The sequence below is a fragment of the Lathamus discolor genome, chromosome Z (genome assembly GCF_037157495.1).
Source record: "Lathamus discolor isolate bLatDis1 chromosome Z, bLatDis1.hap1, whole genome shotgun sequence".
In the NCBI taxonomy this organism is placed as follows: domain Eukaryota; kingdom Metazoa; phylum Chordata; class Aves; order Psittaciformes; family Psittacidae; genus Lathamus; species Lathamus discolor.
In genome coordinates, this window is record NC_088909.1 from 51,496,370 (window position 1) to 51,518,664 (window position 22,295).

Consider the following 22,295-nt stretch of genomic DNA (forward strand, 5'->3'; position numbering starts at 1 on the left):
TAACCAGAGTTCTTTTCAGAGGTTAATTCCATTGTATGCCTGGAAATACTCTGGAGGGAAGGGATGCCATCCAGAGGGACCTCGACACGCTTGTGAGATGGGCTGATGCCAACCTTATGAAGTTTAACCATGACAAGTGCAAGGTCCTACACCTGGGTCAGAGCAATCCCAGGCACAGCTACAGGCTGGGCAGAGAAGAGATTCAGAGCAGCCCTGCAGAGAACGACTTGGGGGTGCTGGTGAATGAGAAAATGAACATGAGCCAGCTTCAGTGTGTGCTCACAGCCCAGAAAGCCAACCGTATCCTGGGCTGCATTGAAAGGAGCGTGACCAGCAGGTCGAAGGAGGTGATCCTGCCCCTCTACTCTGCTCTTGTGAGACCTCACCTGGAGTATTGTGTGCAGTTCTGGTGTCCTCAACATAAAAACGACATGCAACTGCTGGAACAAGTCCAGAGGAGGGCCACGAGGATGATCAGGGGACTGGAGCACCTCCTGTATGAAGATAGGCTGAGAAAGTTGGGGCTGTTCAGCCTGGAGAAGAGAAGGCTGTGTGGAGACCTCATAGCAGCCTTCCAGTATCTGAAGGGGGCCTATAGGGATGCTGGGGAGGGACTGTTCACCAGGGACTGTAGTGACAGGACATGGGGTAACGAGTTAAAATGTAAACAAGGGAAGTTTAGATTGGATATAAGGAGGAAATTCTTTCCTGTTAGGGTGGTGAGACACTGGAATGGGTTGCCCAGGGTGGTTGTGAGTGCTCCATCCCTGGTGGTGTTCAAGGCCAGGTTGGATGAAGCCTTGTGTGGGATGGTTTAGTGTGAGGTGTCCCTGCCCATGGCGGGGTGGTTGTAACTAGGTGATCTTGAGGTCCTTTCCAACCCTAACTATTCTATGATTCTATGATTCTAAATCCCCCTTTGAGCTACAAAGATTTGCAACCATCTCCCACTACAGTCATGGAACAATGTTCTCATGCTTACCTTGAAACAAATATAGTACTAATAATAAAAGCAAACAGAAAGAATTCCCTTAACCAAAAAACGGAATCTTAGAGTTGTAGTAACATAAAATCAACACAAGCAGATGAAAAACATTAAATACAGTAGTTGCAGTGAATGTGAAATATAGGATGAAGTGATCTGGGTCAAGGGGAGTATTCAGTTTGGAAGACAGACTTGCAGCTGATGTTAAAGTCCTCATATTTCTTGGTATGTCTACAGATGTGAATGCAGCCAGTGAAAGCTTACCAGAGGTATGACACAGAAAAGCAATATGCATAAAAGAGCAATAAGAAAAAAGAGCACATGATGCTTGGAATGGATTTTTAACCCCTGCCCCTCACTGTGCTCTCTGTTTCATTGAAGAGAAATGGTTTTGTGGAAATTTCAGTTTTTATTACCTGATAATTTTTTGGTTGTATACGGTAGATAAGAACCAAACAGTGAAATGGCACAATGAGAGGTGCACTGTCCCTGTCAGACTGTGTTTGAGGACCTCTCTCAGGACTGCACCTCTCCCAGCTCTCCTTCCCCTTGTCTCCCCTGCCACTCTGTGCACTTTCTTAGGTCTGAATAACTGAGTTAAAAAAAGCAGGATCCTCTGGTTCCCTAGACTACTGCAATTTACACTAGCAGAACAGAAGGGAAAACAAATAGACCCTGAAAGATGGGCAGTCTTCTTTCACTGAATATGAAGTGGAAAGATGCAGCTGAACACTTACCAGCATTCATTTCCAGCTTCCTAATTGGATTATTGTGTGTTCAATCAGGTTCTATTTCATCATCATCCCTTAGAAAATATGTCTCACTCATGAACAACAAGTACCTTTCTTTGTTCTCCGTGTTGATGAATTCTGAAGTGAACAGGAATTTCAGGTTTGCTGCACCCTCCTGTCATGGGCCAGTCTTTGTCAGGCTACTCCTTCATGTTCACTGGTGACTTCTTCCCACGGCTAAATGAGTGTCTAGAATTAAACCCTACTTATAAAACAACATTTTAAGAAGGAATTGGGAAGATGGGAGTGGGAGAAAGTGCCTCTCACCAATCTCCTTGTAATATACAAACTCCAATACGCTTGCTTACCTATGAGCCAGGAAGAAAGGCATCTTAAAACCTCATTTTTCATGGATAGTGTCCAAACAGATGCTTGTTGGGAGCTGCTCTTGTATTTCCCCAAATATTCATCCTACACTCAGCTAGGATTTTTCCTGATTCATGGGTTTCTGTGTTTCAGTGGCTAGGAATTAACTTTTTAGGAAGAGACAAACTTTTGGGAGCAAGCTGTCTCATGATTTATTTTGATGGAGATCAATAACACTACATAGAATTGGAAAGCAGTTTTGTGGTTTTTTTTTTTTTTTTTTTCTTTAAATCTTCATTACTTTATGTGATTTTGCCTGGAAAAAAATTAAATGTGAGATTGAAATCAACCATTTCCACTCACACGCCACATAAAACTCACAAAGTCCTAAATCTAGACGTGTGATCATTTTTGGCGTATTACCCACTTGGTCACTAATTATGCCCACACTGTTCTTTCTTCAGAAATTTAAGTCCATGTGCTGATTTATAAGTTCTGTAGGTGGTTAAACCTTGCCTCCTAATTGCATCTTGATCATATATTTCAAAAGTAGCTGCTTTCTCCCCAGATTCTAAAGACGTTTCAGAAATTTCAGTGTAAAGCCAGCAGCTGAGAGTGTGGAGAAAATTTCACTATAAATCTTTGAATGGTATTTTACATATTTTCTGCATCCTGAGAATGAATTATGTTATCCTGAGACCTTAAATGCAATGAATCTGGCCAGCATTCTATCTGATAACGAAAATGGTACATTATCAGCCAACTAGAAATTGCTGACAATATTCTACTGGAAGCACACATCGTTCAATTATTTTTTTTTTAACCCTTGTAATTCTGGTGGTAATAAGACAAAAATTTTTGCACAAAGCACATTGAAATATGTGAATAATAGTAGATAATAATTTTCAATACTTGTCCTAATTTCTTTTGAAATGCACTTAGAACATAAAAGCACCTACCTTTATTTTGGTAGGCACATCTGAAAATGTGGAAATGTGTGTTGTTGCTTGTTTGGCTTTCAAAGCTGGATTAATGACTGAATAAACCCTAATGAATGAGCTTTTCTGCAAGCATTTATCACCAGACTATCTGAATCCTTCACCAATAGTAATTAATTTATCCATTATTTATGGATTGTGTTGAGACCTGCGAAAGATGAAAGCAAATGCTAAAATCTTCTCTCTCTACAGTCTCCCATAATGACAAATCTAGCCCTTAAGGGGACTGAGAGATCAGATGTTAAAGCTGTGAGTCTTTTTATTCTGGAGAAAGCATGAGAAGCACAAAGCTAAGTTATACTGTTCCTGCTCCTCTGGTAAGTCGTAGGCAGAGGAAAAGAAGGGGCAGGAAACTGGGGCACACATTGAAATCAGGAGATCAGTGGGATAGAACATATTCAGTGGAAAAGGAGCAAGCTTAATTTTTGGTTTTGTGCTTGGTAATTTCATACTTCAGTGCTTTATCCTGGAAAGAGTTATTTGGGTTGGGAGGGCAGAACTTCTCACAAATAGATCTGCATATTGCCACCCCAGATGGACTTTTTCCTATCTTTACATTGGAACAATATAAAAACTTCCCAAGATTTTATTTATTTATTTATTTATTTATTAAATTTCCTTTCTGAATCGCTGGTGATGCTAAACCAAGGACATTCAAAGACTAAGAGGCTAAAGTATTCTCCTTCAGCAAATGACACGAAGGTGCTTTTCTCTTAGATAGTATTGATGTGTCTCGTAGCAAGCAAATGGTTAATCTGCTCTATTAAATTCCACCCTCACAGACGTTTAATCAAAATTTCAAATTTCTGGAAAAAATTTGCTGGAACAAATTGCATTTACATCTACATTTTCTAAGAAAATCTTGCTAAACATTTCCAGAACAGTTGTACATAGAGGATCTGAAAGTTTAAATACTGAAATGTCACCCAACCCATGACTGCTTTTTACTAGAAGAAGGAGGAAAGAGAAAGCCTAAACTGAACAGACTATGCGAATCTACTAGGCTGTTGGGTTTTTTTGTGTATTCTAGCATGCCAACATTTCGAGTTCACCATCTGTTTTTTCAGGAACTGAGGTCTCATTTTCATGCTGTACCTGTGAATTCAATCACATTTTGACCACTAAGTGACAGAAACACAAATGCTTGTCTTCAATCTTATAAACTATCAACTGCTTTTATAACTTTTTAATTATTTTAGAATTCCTTTTTGTAATACGTGCCCTACAGCTCATAGAAGATACTGTGAATTTTTCCTGACTGAGGAGCAATTCTAAAACTGGGGTTTCAGAAATATTAAAACAGCGCAGTTTAGTGAAATAATTATTTTTGGTGCAACCATAAAAATGCAGTCTTCATGGGTGAAATGTAACTGTTAATGATGTCATATTAGTTTTGCTTGGACTAGAAGTAACGAGGTATGTTTTTTTTTAATCAGCTTAGACTCCCACTTAAAATTACACTTTTATTGAAGAAAACTAATAAGTATGCAGGGAACTGTATTCTTATAATTGTAGAAACTTTATAACTTCATACAGAAGCAAAGGAATGTGTATGTGTGTGTATATATACAATACTATTATTTTTTTTTTCAAAGTACATGTTAGACTAGCAATTACTAACTTCCAGGGCCTTTTCTGAAACTTTTAGATTAATTTTTTTCCTGTCAGGTGAACAAAAGCAGGTATTAACTATTCATGTCGCCTACTTATATTTTTCTCAATAGCTTCTCTATTCATACTTAACATGCAAAAGGTATATATTGTCTGAAGAGGAAAGCCTACATTAGAGGGAAATATAATGTCATTCTATACAATTGTTCTTCTCCAAAATGGTGCTATTACACCTAGTGATTGTGGTATTTTTTCTTTGTGTTATCTGAGATCACTTACTTCTCATGTCAGTTGCAATGTATTACTATGGGTATAGAAAATATTTTAATAAGAATAATATTTTATAGGCAGCTTTGGGGATGGAAGAACAACTCTAACTTTTTGTTCATTTTAATGTCAGTTCTCCTGAATTCCTGACTGGCCAATTATTCCAGCCTGACTGGCTAGTGGAGCAGGTGTTAGTGTACAACTTGAAAAGCTGCATTCCCTTCTGTCTGAAGCCCACTGTGGTGCCCCGAGGGTACATTGCACCTTCACATCCACTCCTTGCTTCCTTAGTGAGGACCAGAAAACGAATCAAACTCAGACCATAAATAAGAACACATGATAGTTGAAAAATACCCTGTAGATTCATCGCTGCTACGGGCTCAGGTAGCTTCTCCAAACTGCCGTGGTTTAAGCCCAGCCGGTAACTCAGCCCCATGCAGCCATGCTCTCATCTCTCTCTTCTCCCAGGCAAGATGGGGATGAGAATCAAAAGCGTGTAAACCCTATAGGCTGAGATAAGAACAGTATAAAAGTACAACTACTAATACTACTAAGGGAAATTAAAAGGGGAAAAAAAATATAACTAAAAAGGGAAAGGAAAAAGAAACCCCAGTAACCAGCAGTTCTGCACAATAAAATTGCTCATCACTGGCTGACCGATACCCAGCCAGACCCAAGCAGTGATCTGGGACTTCTGAATAACTCCCCCCAATTTATATACTGGGCATGATGTGCTGTGATATGGGATATCCCTTTGGATAGTTTGCGTCAAAGTGCCCTGTCTCTGCTTCCTCCTGGCTTCCCATGCCCCTCCTCACTGGCAGAGCATGAGACGCTGAAAGGTCCCTGATCTCAGCAAGCACTACTTCGCAACAACTAAATCATCGGTTGGTATGTTACCAGTATTGTTCTCATGCCAAAGCTGTAACAGAGCACTGCACCAGCTACTAAGAAGGGCAAAAAAGACTGTGCAGCTGAGACCAGGACACAAATTCAAAGGAAAAATTAACTACTCTTGCGAACAGAATACCTTAATCCTATATGTCTCCTTTTCTTCTCAGTCTTGTAAGCTTTCTTATGGATCTAGAAAAAAAAAAAAAAAAAAAAAAAATCCTGAGCTTTAAAGTCCTTAATTTATTACTTTATAGAGAATACTTTCTTTTATGGCAAATCTAAGAAAAGCTCATCAAATTCTCTTCACTGTTTACAAAAGAGCTATTCTTACTCTTATTTACATAAGAAACATGAGTCAGGCTCCTCCTGCTCATTATCTGGAAGCTCTTGGAGTATCTAGAATCATATAAACATTTAGGTTGGAAAAGAACTTTAAGATCATCAAGTCCAACTGTTCTCCTAATACTGCCAAACCCACCACTAACTCATGTCCCAACAAGGCACATCTACACATATTTTTAATACTTCTTGGGTGCTGGCTCAACTCTGTAATAAGTCCTTGAAGTATATGGTTTTCATTCCTTGATTTTTTACCTGTTTTACCTTTGGTATCTTAACTGAATTAGGACAGAAGCTGTGTATTGATTTTCTCTAATCTCTGTCTTTGAGTAAGCCTAAATCTTGGCATACCTCCAAGTGAAATATGTCTCTGCATTGCACAAAAGAAGGTAAACCTTTATGTAAAATCTTTCTTTTACTTTCTCCATGGAACTGGTGGAAACTGTGGTCGCACTTCAAGCAGTGCAACAAGAGCAGGAGAACATAGCCCTGCTCAAGTTATGTTAGCAAATTGTTCGCTAAGATCCGACTTCCCATGAACAAAATTTATCTAACTCCTAAATTTCAAACTCCATAAAAACATTCTCTTTTGCAGTATAGATCTGGCATATAGGAATAAAGAAACAACAAAGGCCAAGAAGGTCACACACACCTCCTCTCAGTACGAGTTACAGAACTGTTCACTGTAGCTGGGCTGCAAGTGGCCACCATCTGAGGTAGTTTCAGAAGGGATTAACGCTGTCTCAGTAGCCTTGGCAGACTGTGAGTGGAGAAACACTGGGGCTCATGATAATCCTTTTTAGTAGCCAAAGTTACACATTACGTTCCTCTAGGAAGAATGTCTTGGTCTAGAAAAGGTCACTGACAGGTAACCATACCTTACTGAAGAAACAAATTAAGCCTGTTCAGACAAGAGGGATTTCCGAGGGTCACAGGCTGTGGTGGACAAGAAGAGGGTTAGAGACAGATCCTAAGGGTCTTGACCAGGAAACACAGGGTCTCCCCAGACATCACACTAAAGCAGGCATTGTGGCCCAGATCAAAACTGCAATAAATACGCTGAAGAAACAAGGATTTGCTCACAAGCACAATGCTGGCAGAAGAGTTATGTGTGAACCCTTTGTATTGCTACTGTTTGTCGTAATCATTCTGGCTTTTCATATAATGTGAATTTTCCCAAATCTTATTTCAGCAAAATCTGGCTTACTGAACTAAAAAGCGTATTGCTTCCTCCTGTAGGTGGAATTTTAACTAGATCAGCCCCAAAGACCTGGCTGAGCTGGCATCCTGACATGATCCCGATTGACAGACAAGAACCAGAACCTCAGAATTTGTACCAACTTTGTTTATTGTGTATTACATGCAACTTCAGGTCTAATTTTGCCAGTGATTCAGATCAAAGACTTGCTAAAGCAAGGTCTCCCATGTAGCCTGTGTACCTTTTCCGTAGGAATCAACAGCATACAGCACGAGAGTGTTTCCACATCACGTCTGGGAGGCATATTTCTGGATTTGGGCTCTGGGAAACGCTTCCGCACCCCCTTGTTTACATACAGGCTGTGCCACCAGAAACACTTCCAGCCTGAAAAAATACATGTGCTGGGATGTGCATACAGTGCACTTTGCAGTATGAGCACAAAGGCTTTTCTCTGGCATGGCAAGAAAAAGCACTTCCGCATTATTTGGGGAGGAGGGGAAGCAACTTATACCTGCAAGACAAAACCTGAGGGGTATCTTACTTCTACAGCAAAGTCAAACACACTACATGGAATTTTACCAGAGATTACATGGGTGAGATAACTTCCTAGGAGAAAAGAAGAAGGTATCTGGTGAATTAGCATGTGTAACACAGTGCATGTTTCCAAGCTGAATGTTTTCCTCTGGCACTGAACAAAAAAGTTGCACAAGAAAAGCAATCATTGTAATTACATTGTTTTGCTCTGTCCACTGAGAAGTTATTTTGAATTTAAAAGAAAACTGTGCCAGAGGGTGTTCTTTAAAAGAAAATATATAAAAAAAAAAAGAAGAAAGAATATTTTCCTTCTATACACTCATCAAATAAATTTAATAGCCTTTTAAAGTGTAATTCAGGGAGCTTATAGGCATAAGGCAGTTTCCAACTGAAAAACTCAGTCTGAGCAAACCAGACCATGAAATAATACAGTGTTATTTACTGATGCCTTAGGAAAATGAGCACTGTAGAATCTTATTTTAAAAATGAAGCCTGCATGCTTAAGAAAGATGAATTCAGTAGAAAAAGAACCCCAACAAACCAGCCAAACAAAGCAAAGCTTGACCATCCCAATTTCAGAGCTGGAAGGAAGCCTATTTCATTGGTGAGCTACTGAGCGAGGGCAAAATTGAGGCAGTTGGTAGAAGAAAGACCGATTTGGTGACCTCTTTTGATGGCAAGGAGAAAAATCCTGTCATATGAAGGGGGTGAAAAATGAGAAATACCTTCAATCTTTGAAGATCATTTTCGCAGCCTGAAGAGCCCCTGAGCTTTACAAATGAAGACGGAGAGGATGGCAATGAGGTCTGAGTTAGGCACATGGTAGTGCTTATGCTGATTTGCAGCCACATTTGAACTGAAAGAAACCCCACTTTTTCTTGGTTATAGTGACAGAAATATGCTTCTATTAAAGCCTGAGTGCTTATTGCTGCTGCATCTGACCAAGCCCAAACTGTTTTGTGTAGTGTATGTAGCAGAGGTCCCATGGGGCACACAGCCCCACAGCAGCCAAGGTCCTATGGGGGTCAGTGACAGCCCACAGCTGAAGTGTGAAAACCAAGTTACTTTGCTGCCCGGCTACCTAAACAGTCATTGTCTGTGGCGAGAACCTGCTCATGTGTAACAGGAGCAGGGCAGGGGAATCAAGTCTAAATTAAAGTAGGTGTTCAGTCACTGAGCAAAGTAAATGGAATTTGGTCAATCTGGGATGGACAATGGTGTGGGAACTTCTGACACAAAGCCACTCACACAAATAATCCTGTCAGTAAGGACAATGTTGGCTAGGAAATGGTACTAGAAATAACAAATTTGTGTAATATGGAAAAATAGGGATATGTTGTTGGAGGAGCTTAGAAGGAGAGCAAAGGTGCAAGTATGGTGAAAATGTGAGTCTGAACTGAGGGTGAATAAAAGAGTAGATTTTTACTGTCAGGACTGTGGACGTCAACAGCCAGAACAGATTCTGACTTGGTGTCTTGGCTTATCAAAGTGCCAGAGGGACCTCCTGCTCTATGGATGTGCTGTCCAGACTTGACGTAGAGGAAAATAGATTTGCACTTCTGTACTTGCAGAACTGTAATTCAGTAGTGCTCAGGTATGTAATCCATTACACTTCAGAGATGTAATTAACAGCTTTATAGTCAAGCACAATAGTCTGTGTTATTATATAATTGTTATGGTTGCCAAAATCATTTATCCTTTTGCTGCTCTACCAATTTCCTCATGGTTTGTTCGTTAATCAATAAACATCTTAATTAGTTGGCCTTAGTTACACTGTAGCCTCTGATTTAGCTGTGGGAGTACAGTGCCTTGGCTGCAAAGAAGTGTTGGAAAGGATGTTGTCTTTCAGCAGCCCCTGGGATTAAATGTGTGTCATTCTGGAGGATCACATGTGTCTCACAGAGCAATCATTTTAGGATGAGGTCCACCTTCACTATGCTATGTCCCACTTGGCTTTCACAGACAGGGGCAAGCGTAGCCTAATGCTTGGCAAAGTGAGACCAAGTCTTCATCTCACCATCTGAAAAACTTGTACAGCTCTTGAAATGAAGATGTCCTTTTGCCATGAGCAAACTTCAGCTAATGATGCATTTGGGAATGAATGCTAGCTGTCATGCAAGGCAACACACAAACAAAACCCCAGTCAGTGCTTGTTCCTCAGGCAACATTTTACAGTGTTTCATTGAAGATCAGATGCTAGTTGTAGGGACACTTCTGTCAATGGCCGTAATGCTGATTGCGCTATGGGTTTTCATAATTGTGGCTAGAGAGGGAAACTCAGTGAGTGGGATGTGAAGTGGCTCTGCTGACTTTACCTGGTTTCTGCTCATTTTTGTTAGCCAGGAGGTGACCTGCTTTGTCTTTACAGGCTTCTTTACACTCCTTACAAGTCTCAGTTATGCTACTGAAGAACTGAAATTATTCCACAAATACAAGACTTGTGTTACTTGTATTAAATGTTTCAGTCAGGTTTTTTCTGCTTTAAAGTACTTTTATTTTTTTTTTTTTAACAAATTAGAATTAATTTTAAATTAACTTTAAAATACTCTTAAACACTTTAAAACAGTTTTCAAGAGTTACAATTTGTGATTTACAAAGGGAACAAAGGATGGGACAATAACAAGGAAGAGTGGTTTGAGAGAAATTACTTGAACAAATACAGCTGCATTTGATATAGGCTGGCTGTCCATGAATTTCCCTTCCACTAGATATTCTTGATATTGTGGTGTTAGAACCCTTACCTTTCTGCATTGAGAATATTCATTTAATATTACTTTGAAATTAACAAGTAATTGTATATACTATGCTGATTTGAATGTATGCTTCAGCTCCTTTTTGGGTGCTTTTAATGGTTTGTGTGCAGTTATGAAAAGATCACCTCTGGACAAAAAATAGAGAGTACACAGCATGCAGCAATAGTCTCAGGTAAGCACATGTGAACTTGTATGTTCAGCTTTAGCCTCTGCCCTTCGGATTTTACACATCCCTTTAAAATCCATATAGGCCAAGGAAAGAGAAGCTGCGAGGTGTGTGATGTTGACTAATAACCTGGACCCATTTTGGATTAGATGACAAATTGATAACCACATCTACCAAGGTGTTTATGCAGACACTGAAATGAGAGGCAGAACAGGCAAATGTAGATCTGATCTGCATGATGAATCTTTTGATCTGGTGTGTCACCCTTTGTCATGCAATTGTGCTTATGCACATTTTTTATGGGAAAGGGAGTGGGAAGAAGCAGTCAAGAGCCAATAGTAAAATAAGTGTGTGGGACAAAAAAGAGAAGTGTGAATATGTGTGCATATATATATCTACCAATTCAAAGTGTTGTAGTATTTAATTAGAGGCTTAGTGACTTCACTCCTTAACTATAGATCAGCTAATAACTAGTGGCTGGTGGAGAAAGTTCATAACTACATCATGTGCACTGTAAAAAGACTTCTAGAATTTCATGAGAAGTGTTATCACAAAGCTGTGTAAACTTGTGGAAGTTTTTTCCCTGTTTCTGCATCAAAAATAACAATTTTTATAAAGTAGAAAAAATAATTTCTCACATTTAAAAACATTTATGAGAAAAGTGCTGGCTTGTCATTATCCTTCAATAGTGTGTTTGTTTTTCACTTAGTTGTAAAGATAATCAAAGTCTGAACTCTGTTTAACAAGAACTGCTCTTAAAAATTGACAGTATTTACACAGAGTGCATTTGGTCTTTTCTACAATTTTTTTAAATTCTTACTGCAATTTTTGACAACAAAAGGACATAGCTATTATATGAGACCTCACAGAGTTATTTGCTTCTACTAGAATGAGTACAGATTTTTGTATTTCTGTGTAATTACTAAATTATATATGAAATCTGTTTTTCTTCAACACAGGAGAGGCAAATAACATCCTTGCTCTTTAATCAAAAGGTTGTCCAGAAGACAACTCTGCCTTGAAGAAGTGTATTTTTAACTCTTGTTTCATACTTTTCCTTATGAAAATATGCATGCTATAAAATTCTGAGCTTGGTTTTCTTCTTACAATCAATGAAATACATCAGCCTCTGCACAACCTAGCTCTGATCTGCTATCAGCTTTAGGCCGCTTCTCTGTTTGTATCTCTCTTGAATATGTAAAAAAGCCTAACTGATTTCTTTCAGTGAATCTGAATGTCTGAAAAACCCTAGTAACTTCAGTAAGCTCGCTTTATCTTTGGATGGATTCATTTTAGGACAGTCTTGCTGCATAACAGTGTTTGGAACAAAAAGCTCACACTACCCCAAATGGGAGCTGAGAGGCAGATGTTGGATGGTTGATTGGGATAGCAGCAGAGTTGCATCAACCATCAGACCAAACCTTAGGCTAATTTATAGGCTGAACAAGCTGTCCATGCTGACATAGCATAGGTAAGATTAATATACTGCTTCATATCCCCAGGACAGATAGACTCATGTTTCTTCTTATTTTTCATCTATCTTCTTAATCCTTTAGAGCTTTGGTGTTTCCTTCACCCCGCCTCTCCCCTCCTCCTTCTTCCATTATTGGTAGACCTGCACAGTTTTTCCACCTTTAATTCAAGACAAGCTAACTTTCACCTCTATCTGGGGGATTCATAGTATATTATACGGCTCTTGAGTCCTCCTGCTGAGCAAACAATCACTACAGCATGCTAGGAGGAGATTCGGCCCTCTGCTGCTCTTAAGAATATAGCTGAAATGTACTGGTGACTCCTTCCTCTCTTCTCTCATCACATGCTCAGATCTAGGGAGTCCTTTATATTAATGTTTTGAAATCCTGCCACAGGAGCCAATGGACCAATATGGAAATCACTGAAGCTTTGCTAGTTTGGGCTACTTGACATTTTGTCCGTAGTTACATGAAGGTAACGAGGAATACTTCAATGGATTTTTTTAGATAAATAATTCCAGTTGACTGGAAAGACTTGTGTGATCCAGACTGGATTTGGGGTTGAGGGAACTCGAGGCACATGGGTGGGGAGATGTGGACTGCACAAAAGCAGGGAGGAAGAAGGAGCTCCCCTGGGTTGTAAAAGTTAGAAGTATTAAGTCACAGGTCTACCAAGTTCAGAGATGAGATTTAAGCTTAAATATTTCTTAACAAAGGAGAGTGACCGGATTCCATCTCTTTTTACTCTCAGAGAATGAGTATGAATGGGCTGCTACAGAATGGATCAATCCCCTTATCTATTGTTGTATGACTAAGGCAGATAAGGATGAGCAGAGACCTCAAATTTTGACATTAGCTGTGATGACCATAACTACCCCATGGAGCACTGGCTGCTGAGGCCTTTGTCCTCATCTTTTGAGACAGCATTTATCCAGTAAGAATGGGTTAATGGGTTAGATTAATCAAACAGTACTACATGGCTTACAGTCAGCTCCCCTAAGCTCCTGTTGATTTCAATGGATGAAAGATTGGTGGAGTGGGATTTGTTTTACAGTACTAACTAGATAGCTGAAATCAGTTATGCAAATTGCATAGCTTATACTTGCTGTTTTTAGTCAATAACCTACAGGGCTGTTTGCCCTGTCCTATGATGGCTTGAATTTACCTTCCTCTGTAAAAGCCTGATTCCTCTACTGATTTAAAAAGATTTAAAGTCTGACTAGATAAAACTAATTTGTAACTCCTGGAAATTTCCAGAACCATACGTTTAGGTCTAGCTCTTAAATAAAGCAGCAAGTCTTCAAATAGCCTTTATAGGATAAAGCTTTACTGTCCACATTTACAACCTATCACATCCTGATATTCAGTAAATCCAGAGAGGCTGATTCTCCTCAGGGTGTGATGACAGTTCTATGTCACCTGAAAGGTGACATGAAAAAAGGAGCTGTTCATGTCTTTGTCTCTTAACCACAATCAAAAGAATATATTTTGGTACTTTCTTTTTTCACTTTTTCTTCTTTACTTAGTACTCTAATTTGCTCCCATTGGATAGCAGCAGAGATGTTGAACCTTCATGGGGCCATAATGGAATCAAACACAAGAGCAGGAAAATGAAGGGGAACAAATGAGCACTGACTGTTGCTTCTGCTAACAGACCTGTCTGGATACTCAGGGGAAAATTATTATGATTTGCAATATCTCATTGAGAGGGTTATTTGTTACCCAGCACAAAGCTCTTGCGAGGCATTGCTTCTTGGCCTCGCAAACCCTTCCTCCAGCAGGTGGCATGCACAGCTCATTTCTTCCCGATACACGCCGAAAACACTCTGAGGATGCCTGAGCTCAGCCAAAGCTCTCTTGTTTCTGATCAGTGTGCACGACTGCCTGTTTTAGCTGCGCACTAAAAATGATAATCCAAGCACCAGATCTCTTTTAAAATAATAAAAGGGAAGGGGGGGGGGGGGGAAGCTATAAACAGCACCTGTTTTGAAAAATTTGGGCTTTTTTTCTTAAAAGTCTTGGGTTGCTATTGGTTTTATGTTATCTCTGCTATAAAGCCTGCCAAGTGGATTTTCAGGAAAGTAAAAACAGGTCATGAAACTGACGTGTATGTGTGCATGTGTGCTACTATAAAATAAAGCTACTTTCTAATTTTTTTTTTTTTAATCTTTCTTTAGGCTAAGGATCTGCTGCTAAATCTTGCTTTATATAACACATGAAGTCCCAGGAAAATTCATTGCCTTTGAAAAGATGGAATATTAATCATAAGAAATAATAATAAAAATAAAAGTCAGAGATTATGATACATTTCCTCTTTTTATCCTGGTAGGTAACGGCAGTCCCTTCTGAGCTTCCATCAAAGCCTACTGTGTTGTATTTCTTTCAATAGGCTCCATACTGACAGGATTGCACATAATAATTAAGGTTTTGCAATAGGCAAAGTGAATATTACTATTTCTGTGGAACTTTGTTTTTCTAATCCAAGGACTCTGGAAATTGAAAATGAAAAACCAATCAGTGGCTACAACTTGTAGTGTATATGGGACTGTGTATTAAATCATCATCCTAAAACATTTTGTGCCATTTGTTACTGTTACCTTCTAACGAACATTAATTCAGCCACCCAATTTTGTAAGGAAAAGAAACACTCATCATAGACATAATTCATGTGCACATAGAGGCAAAAACTCAAAGCCCTGACAGAGTCAAATTAAAAACACCAGAAAGGATAATTTAACCAGGTAGCAACTGCACCAATTGAATAGAAAGGGTGGGAAAAATTATCCCAGGCTTTAATCCATCTACAATTTACTGCACCTTATTTAAAGATACAAGTGTGCACAAGGTATGCTGTTAATTACAAAAGCTCTTATTCTATGACTTCTCAATGTGTTGTAGTGTGTTTGAATATTGGGGAAAAGAATCCCAGGTATGCTTGCATAAAGGGAAAGTTAGGGAAGTTAGGGAAAGATGCGCAGTGGCATTGCAGCATGTGGTACTTTGGTGAAAGTAACAACCAATTAAGGAAACTGCTAATTTAATATAGCGATATGCCATTGTCCAACGTTGTTTTAAATCTATCCCTTTGGTACTGGCAGCTTCTGGCCATTGAGGTGGTGTCCATGAATTGAGCTGTCCTTAATTAAGTTTTTGATGCAGATTTCAGGGTTGCAAGAACAGCAAAACAACTGGCTGTAGCCAGAAATTTCCTGGCAGAAATGGGGAGAATGTCAGGGGAAGAACATCAGGGAGAATGGGGAAGAAGTCAGAGGTTAGGCTGCTAGTCTTACACTTGAGCTGGATGTTTTTCCTTTGTGTATTGTGCCTTCTTCAGCTGATTGTATTTCTTTGCTTCAGTTCCTGATTTAAAGCTTGCCCATATTAATGCTTTGCTTGAAAAGGATTCAGTGACTGTTTTTTGTGGTCTAGGACACTGTAATTTCCTTTGTGGGAACCTCATCATGTCTAGATGAGAGAGTTTCTCAGGTCAGGAGGAAATTACACATGTAGCTATCATACTTACAAAAAGAAGAGAAAACGTTTTCCAAGACATTTCTGCATCATCAGTTTGGCAAACCCAAACAGGTGCTTATGTTCTTGAAAATGTGGGCTTGGGTTACTTTACAACAGTTTTTATTTACTACTTTTGCTTAATAATTAGTACAATTAGAGGGTAATATAAAACATTCAGAGGCTGGATGGAGATTTTCAATGATTAAGTTTTGGCCCAGAAGTCATCGACAACTTTCAACCATGTAACTCACCTGCCTTTTTGTGTCATTCTGTGCTTTAAAAATGTGAAAATGCACTAACTTGCATTTATTGTAGCTGGGTATTAGTGGAACTACGGACAGAGCAGTTTTCTGTATGTTGTGATCTCTGCTCATATTAAAGACCTTAATCCTAGCAGCCCCTCATAGAAGTTTTCAGAGGTCAGAGTCATGTAACTGCTGAATCTTCAGAGTTTTGCCATTAGTTTTAATTCTTGCAATATTCAAGCTTTGGTTAATGGCTTTATGTGATTTCTTTTTTTTTTTTTTTCTTTTTCCTCCCTGGTGATGAAGAAGTTAACTACACATTAACAAAATCCATGCTTAGCTGTCAGGCTGAGAATGACTGTCTTGACAAACTGGATATAGACTATTAAAATCAAATCACTTAGGAAACCTGGGAGCAACATCTCATTTGTACCCTTCCTGTCACAGTTGCTGAGAAAAGTTTTTGCAGCTGCATGTTCGCTATCCAGGATAGAAGGAAAGGCCAGTGAAAGACTTTCAGAGACCAGTCAGTGAGATGTTTCTTCTTACATCTTTTAGTTATGTTGTACAAATTATGATTTTAGATTTCCTGAACTTATTTTCTATTTGTTCTGTATATGGAATATATTTGATTCATATGGTAATTTATATGTATAATTTTGGGAATGTTTTGTCTTTGGGGTATTTAATATTCCAAAAAGGAGATTTGAGGAAGTCTGTCAAGTGTTTTTTGGATTTCATTAGCCTTGAGGATGTGAAGAGGCAGTTGTCTTCTGTAGTTCTGATGTACTCTTGAGGGTGAATAACTGGTGTGTGTCTACATTCACTAGCCTTTTAATGTCTCAGTATTACACCTATGTTTTCCTCTTTGTTATAGAGTTTTGCTTTACAAAAGACTTCCCTACAAGACAGAGCCACCTTTCCAGTTCTGCAGTAATTGCAAAACCTTTGTTAGAATATTCTGATAATGATTCAAAGCTGGTACAGCTGGGAGAGATTTCTTTCCTCCAGATTTCTGGAGAAATCACTCCAGTTGGGAGAAATTTCTCTTGCTCCTCTGAACAGCTCTTTCAGGGTGAGTAAAGTGGTACAGAAACTGCTTTTTGCTATTTTTGCTCTTGATGTCTTGTTTTTTATCATTTCTCTGTTTTCAGTAGTTTGTTTACAGTCTGTTCTTTCAATTTCTTCCTGATTACTTTTATCATTAAATTAATTAGAGTGTCTATTCCTTATTTCCTCAGAATCTGATGCTGAGTAGTGTTTTTGAGGGCTTCTGCTTTTTTGACAGGGTGAGGTTTGAGGCTTTTCAGTTGTACCCATTCGTAAGTATTTTTTCATGTTATTGTTTCACTGCTTTTGACTGGTCCATTCCTGGATTTTTACAGTTTCCACCCGGTGTTTCACTCTTTCCACAACACTCTGCTTTCCAATCATAACGGTGTTCACTTCAGTTTCTGTTTCTGGTGTAACTCCATTTATCTCTTCTTTCACAGACTCCTTGAATTTGCTGCTTGCTTATACCTGCCTTCTGCTTTGTTTGATACTTGCTTGGTCTCAGCATAGGCATTCATCCTGTCACATTTTTACTTACAAGTGAGGTCTCTTGGCTTATCTAATTCTTGCTGTGCCTCTGTTGGTGTCCAGCCTTGACTGGAGCAGTTCAAGTCACACTGGCTCTGAACCCTTTGCATTTTTCTTCAGTTCCACTGTGTGTTTTACATTTCTTTGCACTGTCAGTATCTTGAATCTCTTCTTCCATTCAAAGGAGAAATCTCTGTGTAATCTTCTGTGTACTGTGAATTCTGCATTACTTCTTTTTCTTGTTTTTAGTTATTTATTTTCATTTACATTTTTACTTCATTTTAGCTGCTCGGTGTTTCCTGGCATTTTGCACAGAAGACCAGACTGGGGAAATAGTACAGCCATGGTTCATATGACCACATATTTTGGTACGTGTTAAATTCTGAGACAATTTTTTTAATGAGAGTGCTTTCAGTTCTACAGTTTGGGTATAAAGCACAAATTACCAGTTCTATAATTTCTGCAGTTGATTCCTAGCCACTGTCACTTGTGGTGCTTTTAGCTGCTATAGTGGGTGTTAGCACAAGACTTACTTATCTCAAGAAGCAGAATCTTGTGTGTCTGCTACTCCCATGCCAGAGGTGATTTAGAAACTTTTCTTTGCCTGCACTTTGAACATAAACCAGCAAACTATGTGTAATGATAGGTAGCCTTTTTGAAATCTTGTGTTTATCATATAGATTCACAAGTTTGCATTTGATGGGTGACTTTTTTTCCACAGCTTGTCATAAAGATTGCTTCTCCAATGCATGTTGCTTTTCTCTGCAGGGCAGGGTTAATACAGCATTTCCTCTCTTGCATCTGACCATCAGCTTGGATTTCAAGTCATTAGTTGTTCATCTTCCTTGTGATGACTATTTTCTGATTTTGGAAGCCTCTTTTTCACAATCAGCTGTTCTTAGGGTGTGCATTTCTTTCTCAGCAGGCATAAATGCTTTCTGGGTCCTGATTTTTGGAACTGCCTCTGTAAGAAGTGGTTGAGGACCACTTACTTCTATTTTGTGAGAAAAATCAGTAACACACTGAGCATTGTGCCCACTTGCTCGCTGTCTCCAAACTTGGCACATCAGCTGCGGGAATGTGCCCTGGGCAGGCCAGGGCTGCCTGCCCTTTTGATGGGCTTGCTGCTTTGGCTTGCAATACTGGGGTCAGACTGAGCACTTAGTTTATCCCCTTGCTCAATATTTTATCAAGTAGCCACTTTTATCCATTGATAATAATGGTGTGCCTGTATTTGCAATTTACAACTTCAAAGGACTAAAGAACTGGCCTCAAACTTGAAGCACACGTGTATTTTTAAGGACTCTTTTGCCTGGGGAAAGATGACCTGGAAAAATTCTTGAAGTAAAGCTGATGCTTCATTGCAGATTTCTGAGCATGTGAAACAAGATTTGACATGAAAATGGTTTTGTGATAGTAACTTAAAAAAGCCTATTGCAAACACAATAATGTTGTAAATAGGTTGCCTGGGCATCTAGAGACATTTAGAGTGATATATTACAATTTTTTTCTGTTTTGTTTTGACCTTTTTGTGATATCTTTTGTGGTCTGATTCTTACCATGGAGAAAAAAAATTAACGAATGTTGAATATCCTTGGTTTTCCTGTCATGTAATCCTTACCCTTTTTATAGACAAACACTAGTCAAATCTGTTCAAACATAGACAGGGGGGATTTAGGTTCAATGTAAGGAAGAAGTTCTTTACTGTGAGGATGGTGAGGCACTGGAACAGATTGCTCAAGGAAATTGTGAAAGCTCTGTCCCTGGAGGTGTTCAAGGCCAGGTTGGAAAGAGCCTTAGGTGACCTGCTCTAGGGTGAGGCGTCCCTGCTCACAGCGGGGAGGTTGGAACAAGATGATCTTAAGGTCCCTTCCAACGCTAACCATTCTATGATTCCATGAAATTGATTGTAGTCACTGATGCAAAAATAGATTTCTCTCTATATCAACACAATTTTGCTGTGAACCGTGTAATTCTATTAATTTGGATTTTTATTCACTATATTCTTTTTTGGAAATGCTTAGAATCTGATTAAATAACAGGAATAATAATAAGAATAGTAATTATATTCTGTAGGATAAATTAATTACCCAAGAATTGTGCATTAGCCATGGCACTTATTGTATTTGAGGTTTGGAAAGGAAAATGGAGACTTACAATTATTAGTTAAATAATTTATGTGGTTATAAACAAATAAATCAATAAAATATCTACCATTGGAGCAGCACAGGATAAAAGAATTTTAGAAGCAAAATGGATCTGTCATAGCCATTTGAATGCTAATAATCAGCTTCAGTTTACACAGTTGTGTTAAATAACTGACTTTTACAGTGTCTGAACTTTGTAAACTCACCAAAGAAATGAAAAATACATTGAACTTCTGTAATTTCTAGTTTCTATCCTACTACTATTTCCACAGGCATTTCAACTACTGATTTATATGGATACAAGGAATCATAACACATGTATGTAAGCCGCAGCTTCCCTTTCAGATACACCCAGATGAAATTTTGTTCTGGCTACATGTAAATCTCCTCTGGAGATTTTAATGGGAAATGTGTTACTATGAATTATCTTTTGTAAATGTCTCCTTAAAAATTAATTGGCAAGTCTAGATAGAAGGAGTTCAGGATAACAGGGGAAACTGAGCCTCAAGCAAAACTTTTTTTGTGAAGACTTGTGATACAGACAGAAGCCTAAGCCTTGAGAAGACGATGTTTATCTGCTATTCTTCTCTATAGACTATTAGTGGATTCATTCACAGACATTAATTGACACCATTTTTAATTTGCCTTAAGAGTTTCTGTAAGTGGGTGGGTAACAGGTACATAATAACATTGGTTTCCTCCATTGGTATAGACGCTCATGAGCCAAAATAAAGCTGTGAGGAAAGCAAGAGCTGGGAAAATAGCTGCTGCTTAGAAATTCATGACCCTTTGGGTAAGGGAGACCACCTGAATGAGTATTAAATGAGCCAGTTGTTCTTCCTATGATTCAAATGCCAAAAGTGAATTTAAGAACTCAGATTGCCTTCATGACAAAGGAAGTCAATATCAAGCTTGTTCTTCTTTTTCTGTTGTCTGACATTACCCATTTGCTGCTGGTATTTCTATCATTCTATTTCCCATCTCTCAGTTTTCCCTTATTTGCATCTATTTCTATCCTCTCAGAAAAGCTCTTTCCCTGAGCCCACTGACATTACTTTTTCTGAAGGAATTACATCCTTTTAAAGAAGAGAAACAAAAAAATGTCTAGGTGTGCCAATTAAAAAAGAAAAAAAGAAAAAAAGTCTTTTCTATGGAATTTTTTCTCTGTTTCCAACCTTCTTAAATTTCCCATTGTTTGTTTTCTTCCTTTTTTTTTTTCTAGCTATTTTTTTTCCTTAGGTTGCTTGTATTTACCTTGAGTAGATAGCTGGGAATGCACAATGAAATGCATGCTGCTAAGAACAAATGAGGCATTCATAAAGGGAGTCGCAGTAACAGTTAACCAACTATATTTCCCTGCCTAATGCTACCAGGTCTAATGCTTCAGAGGCTGTGATGCTCTTTTCATTCCATGGTGTGTGCTCCGTTACACATTCTCTTTAGTATTCACCAGTAGTCAAGACATGAGGCGTCTGAAGAGTACCGTCTTCTGCACAGCGAGGTGTAGATTTCATATTAAATCTTAAATGTATTCTTGTTAAATAATGTCCCATAATGTATGTATGAATAATAATTAGAAAACAAACCAGTCAGGAATTAATAGATTCAATATTAAATCATAATATACTTCATCCCTGGGCTGCTCTTGTTGCCAGCAGATTTAGCTGCAAATTTACACAGTGATACCACTATATTTTCTGCTTTGTAAATCTTGCTAACGGGTAATGGGGATTGTCAACTCATGAGAAGCCACAAGAGCTAAATCTAGGGCCCAACAAATTTATCTAAACAGATATACATCAGTGAAAGCACTTGCTGAGCGGGTATTCTGTTCCCATTGATACGAAAAAGGTACCAGTCAGACAGATTTTACCTTCAAAAGAAAAGAATAAACTGTTTTGAAGGAATAAATTTAATCATAAAACTCCTTGCAATGACAAGAGAGAGTCAGGGTTTGGTTAACTGGGTTGGTCTGGATTAATGAAGTCTAAATAGGTGAGATTCCTTTGTTCTGTGAACATTAAAAAAGAAAAGAAAAAAGAAAAAAAGAAAAAGGAGAACGAAATCATGGTGTCTGGCCTATATATCTGCAGAGCATTAATAGGTGAAACATTCTGAAAAAAAATTCTCAGTGAGCAGGTGCAAATTAGCTAAAAGCCTGAAGCAAGATACAGCTGCGTTTCCCCCTGCTGCTAGATTATTTTGTGTTAATCTCTCTTTTTCTCTCACTCTTGCATGCTGTAAAAACAACAAACAAGTTTTGGGTACTACAGTAAGTCACATCAGCTAATGGTATTTATCACCCTTTTAACATTTCTCTAAAAAACATCTCAAAACATACATACGAGTTAAAAAAAAAGACCTCCAAAGAAACAGGCAAAGATTAAGTCATGAAATTTTCCTTGCTTCCCTAAACGGTTTACATAGAAGTTAAAAGCACCTGATTGTAGCTCAGCAACTTTGAAAATACAAGTTAATTAGATACTTCTGCACAT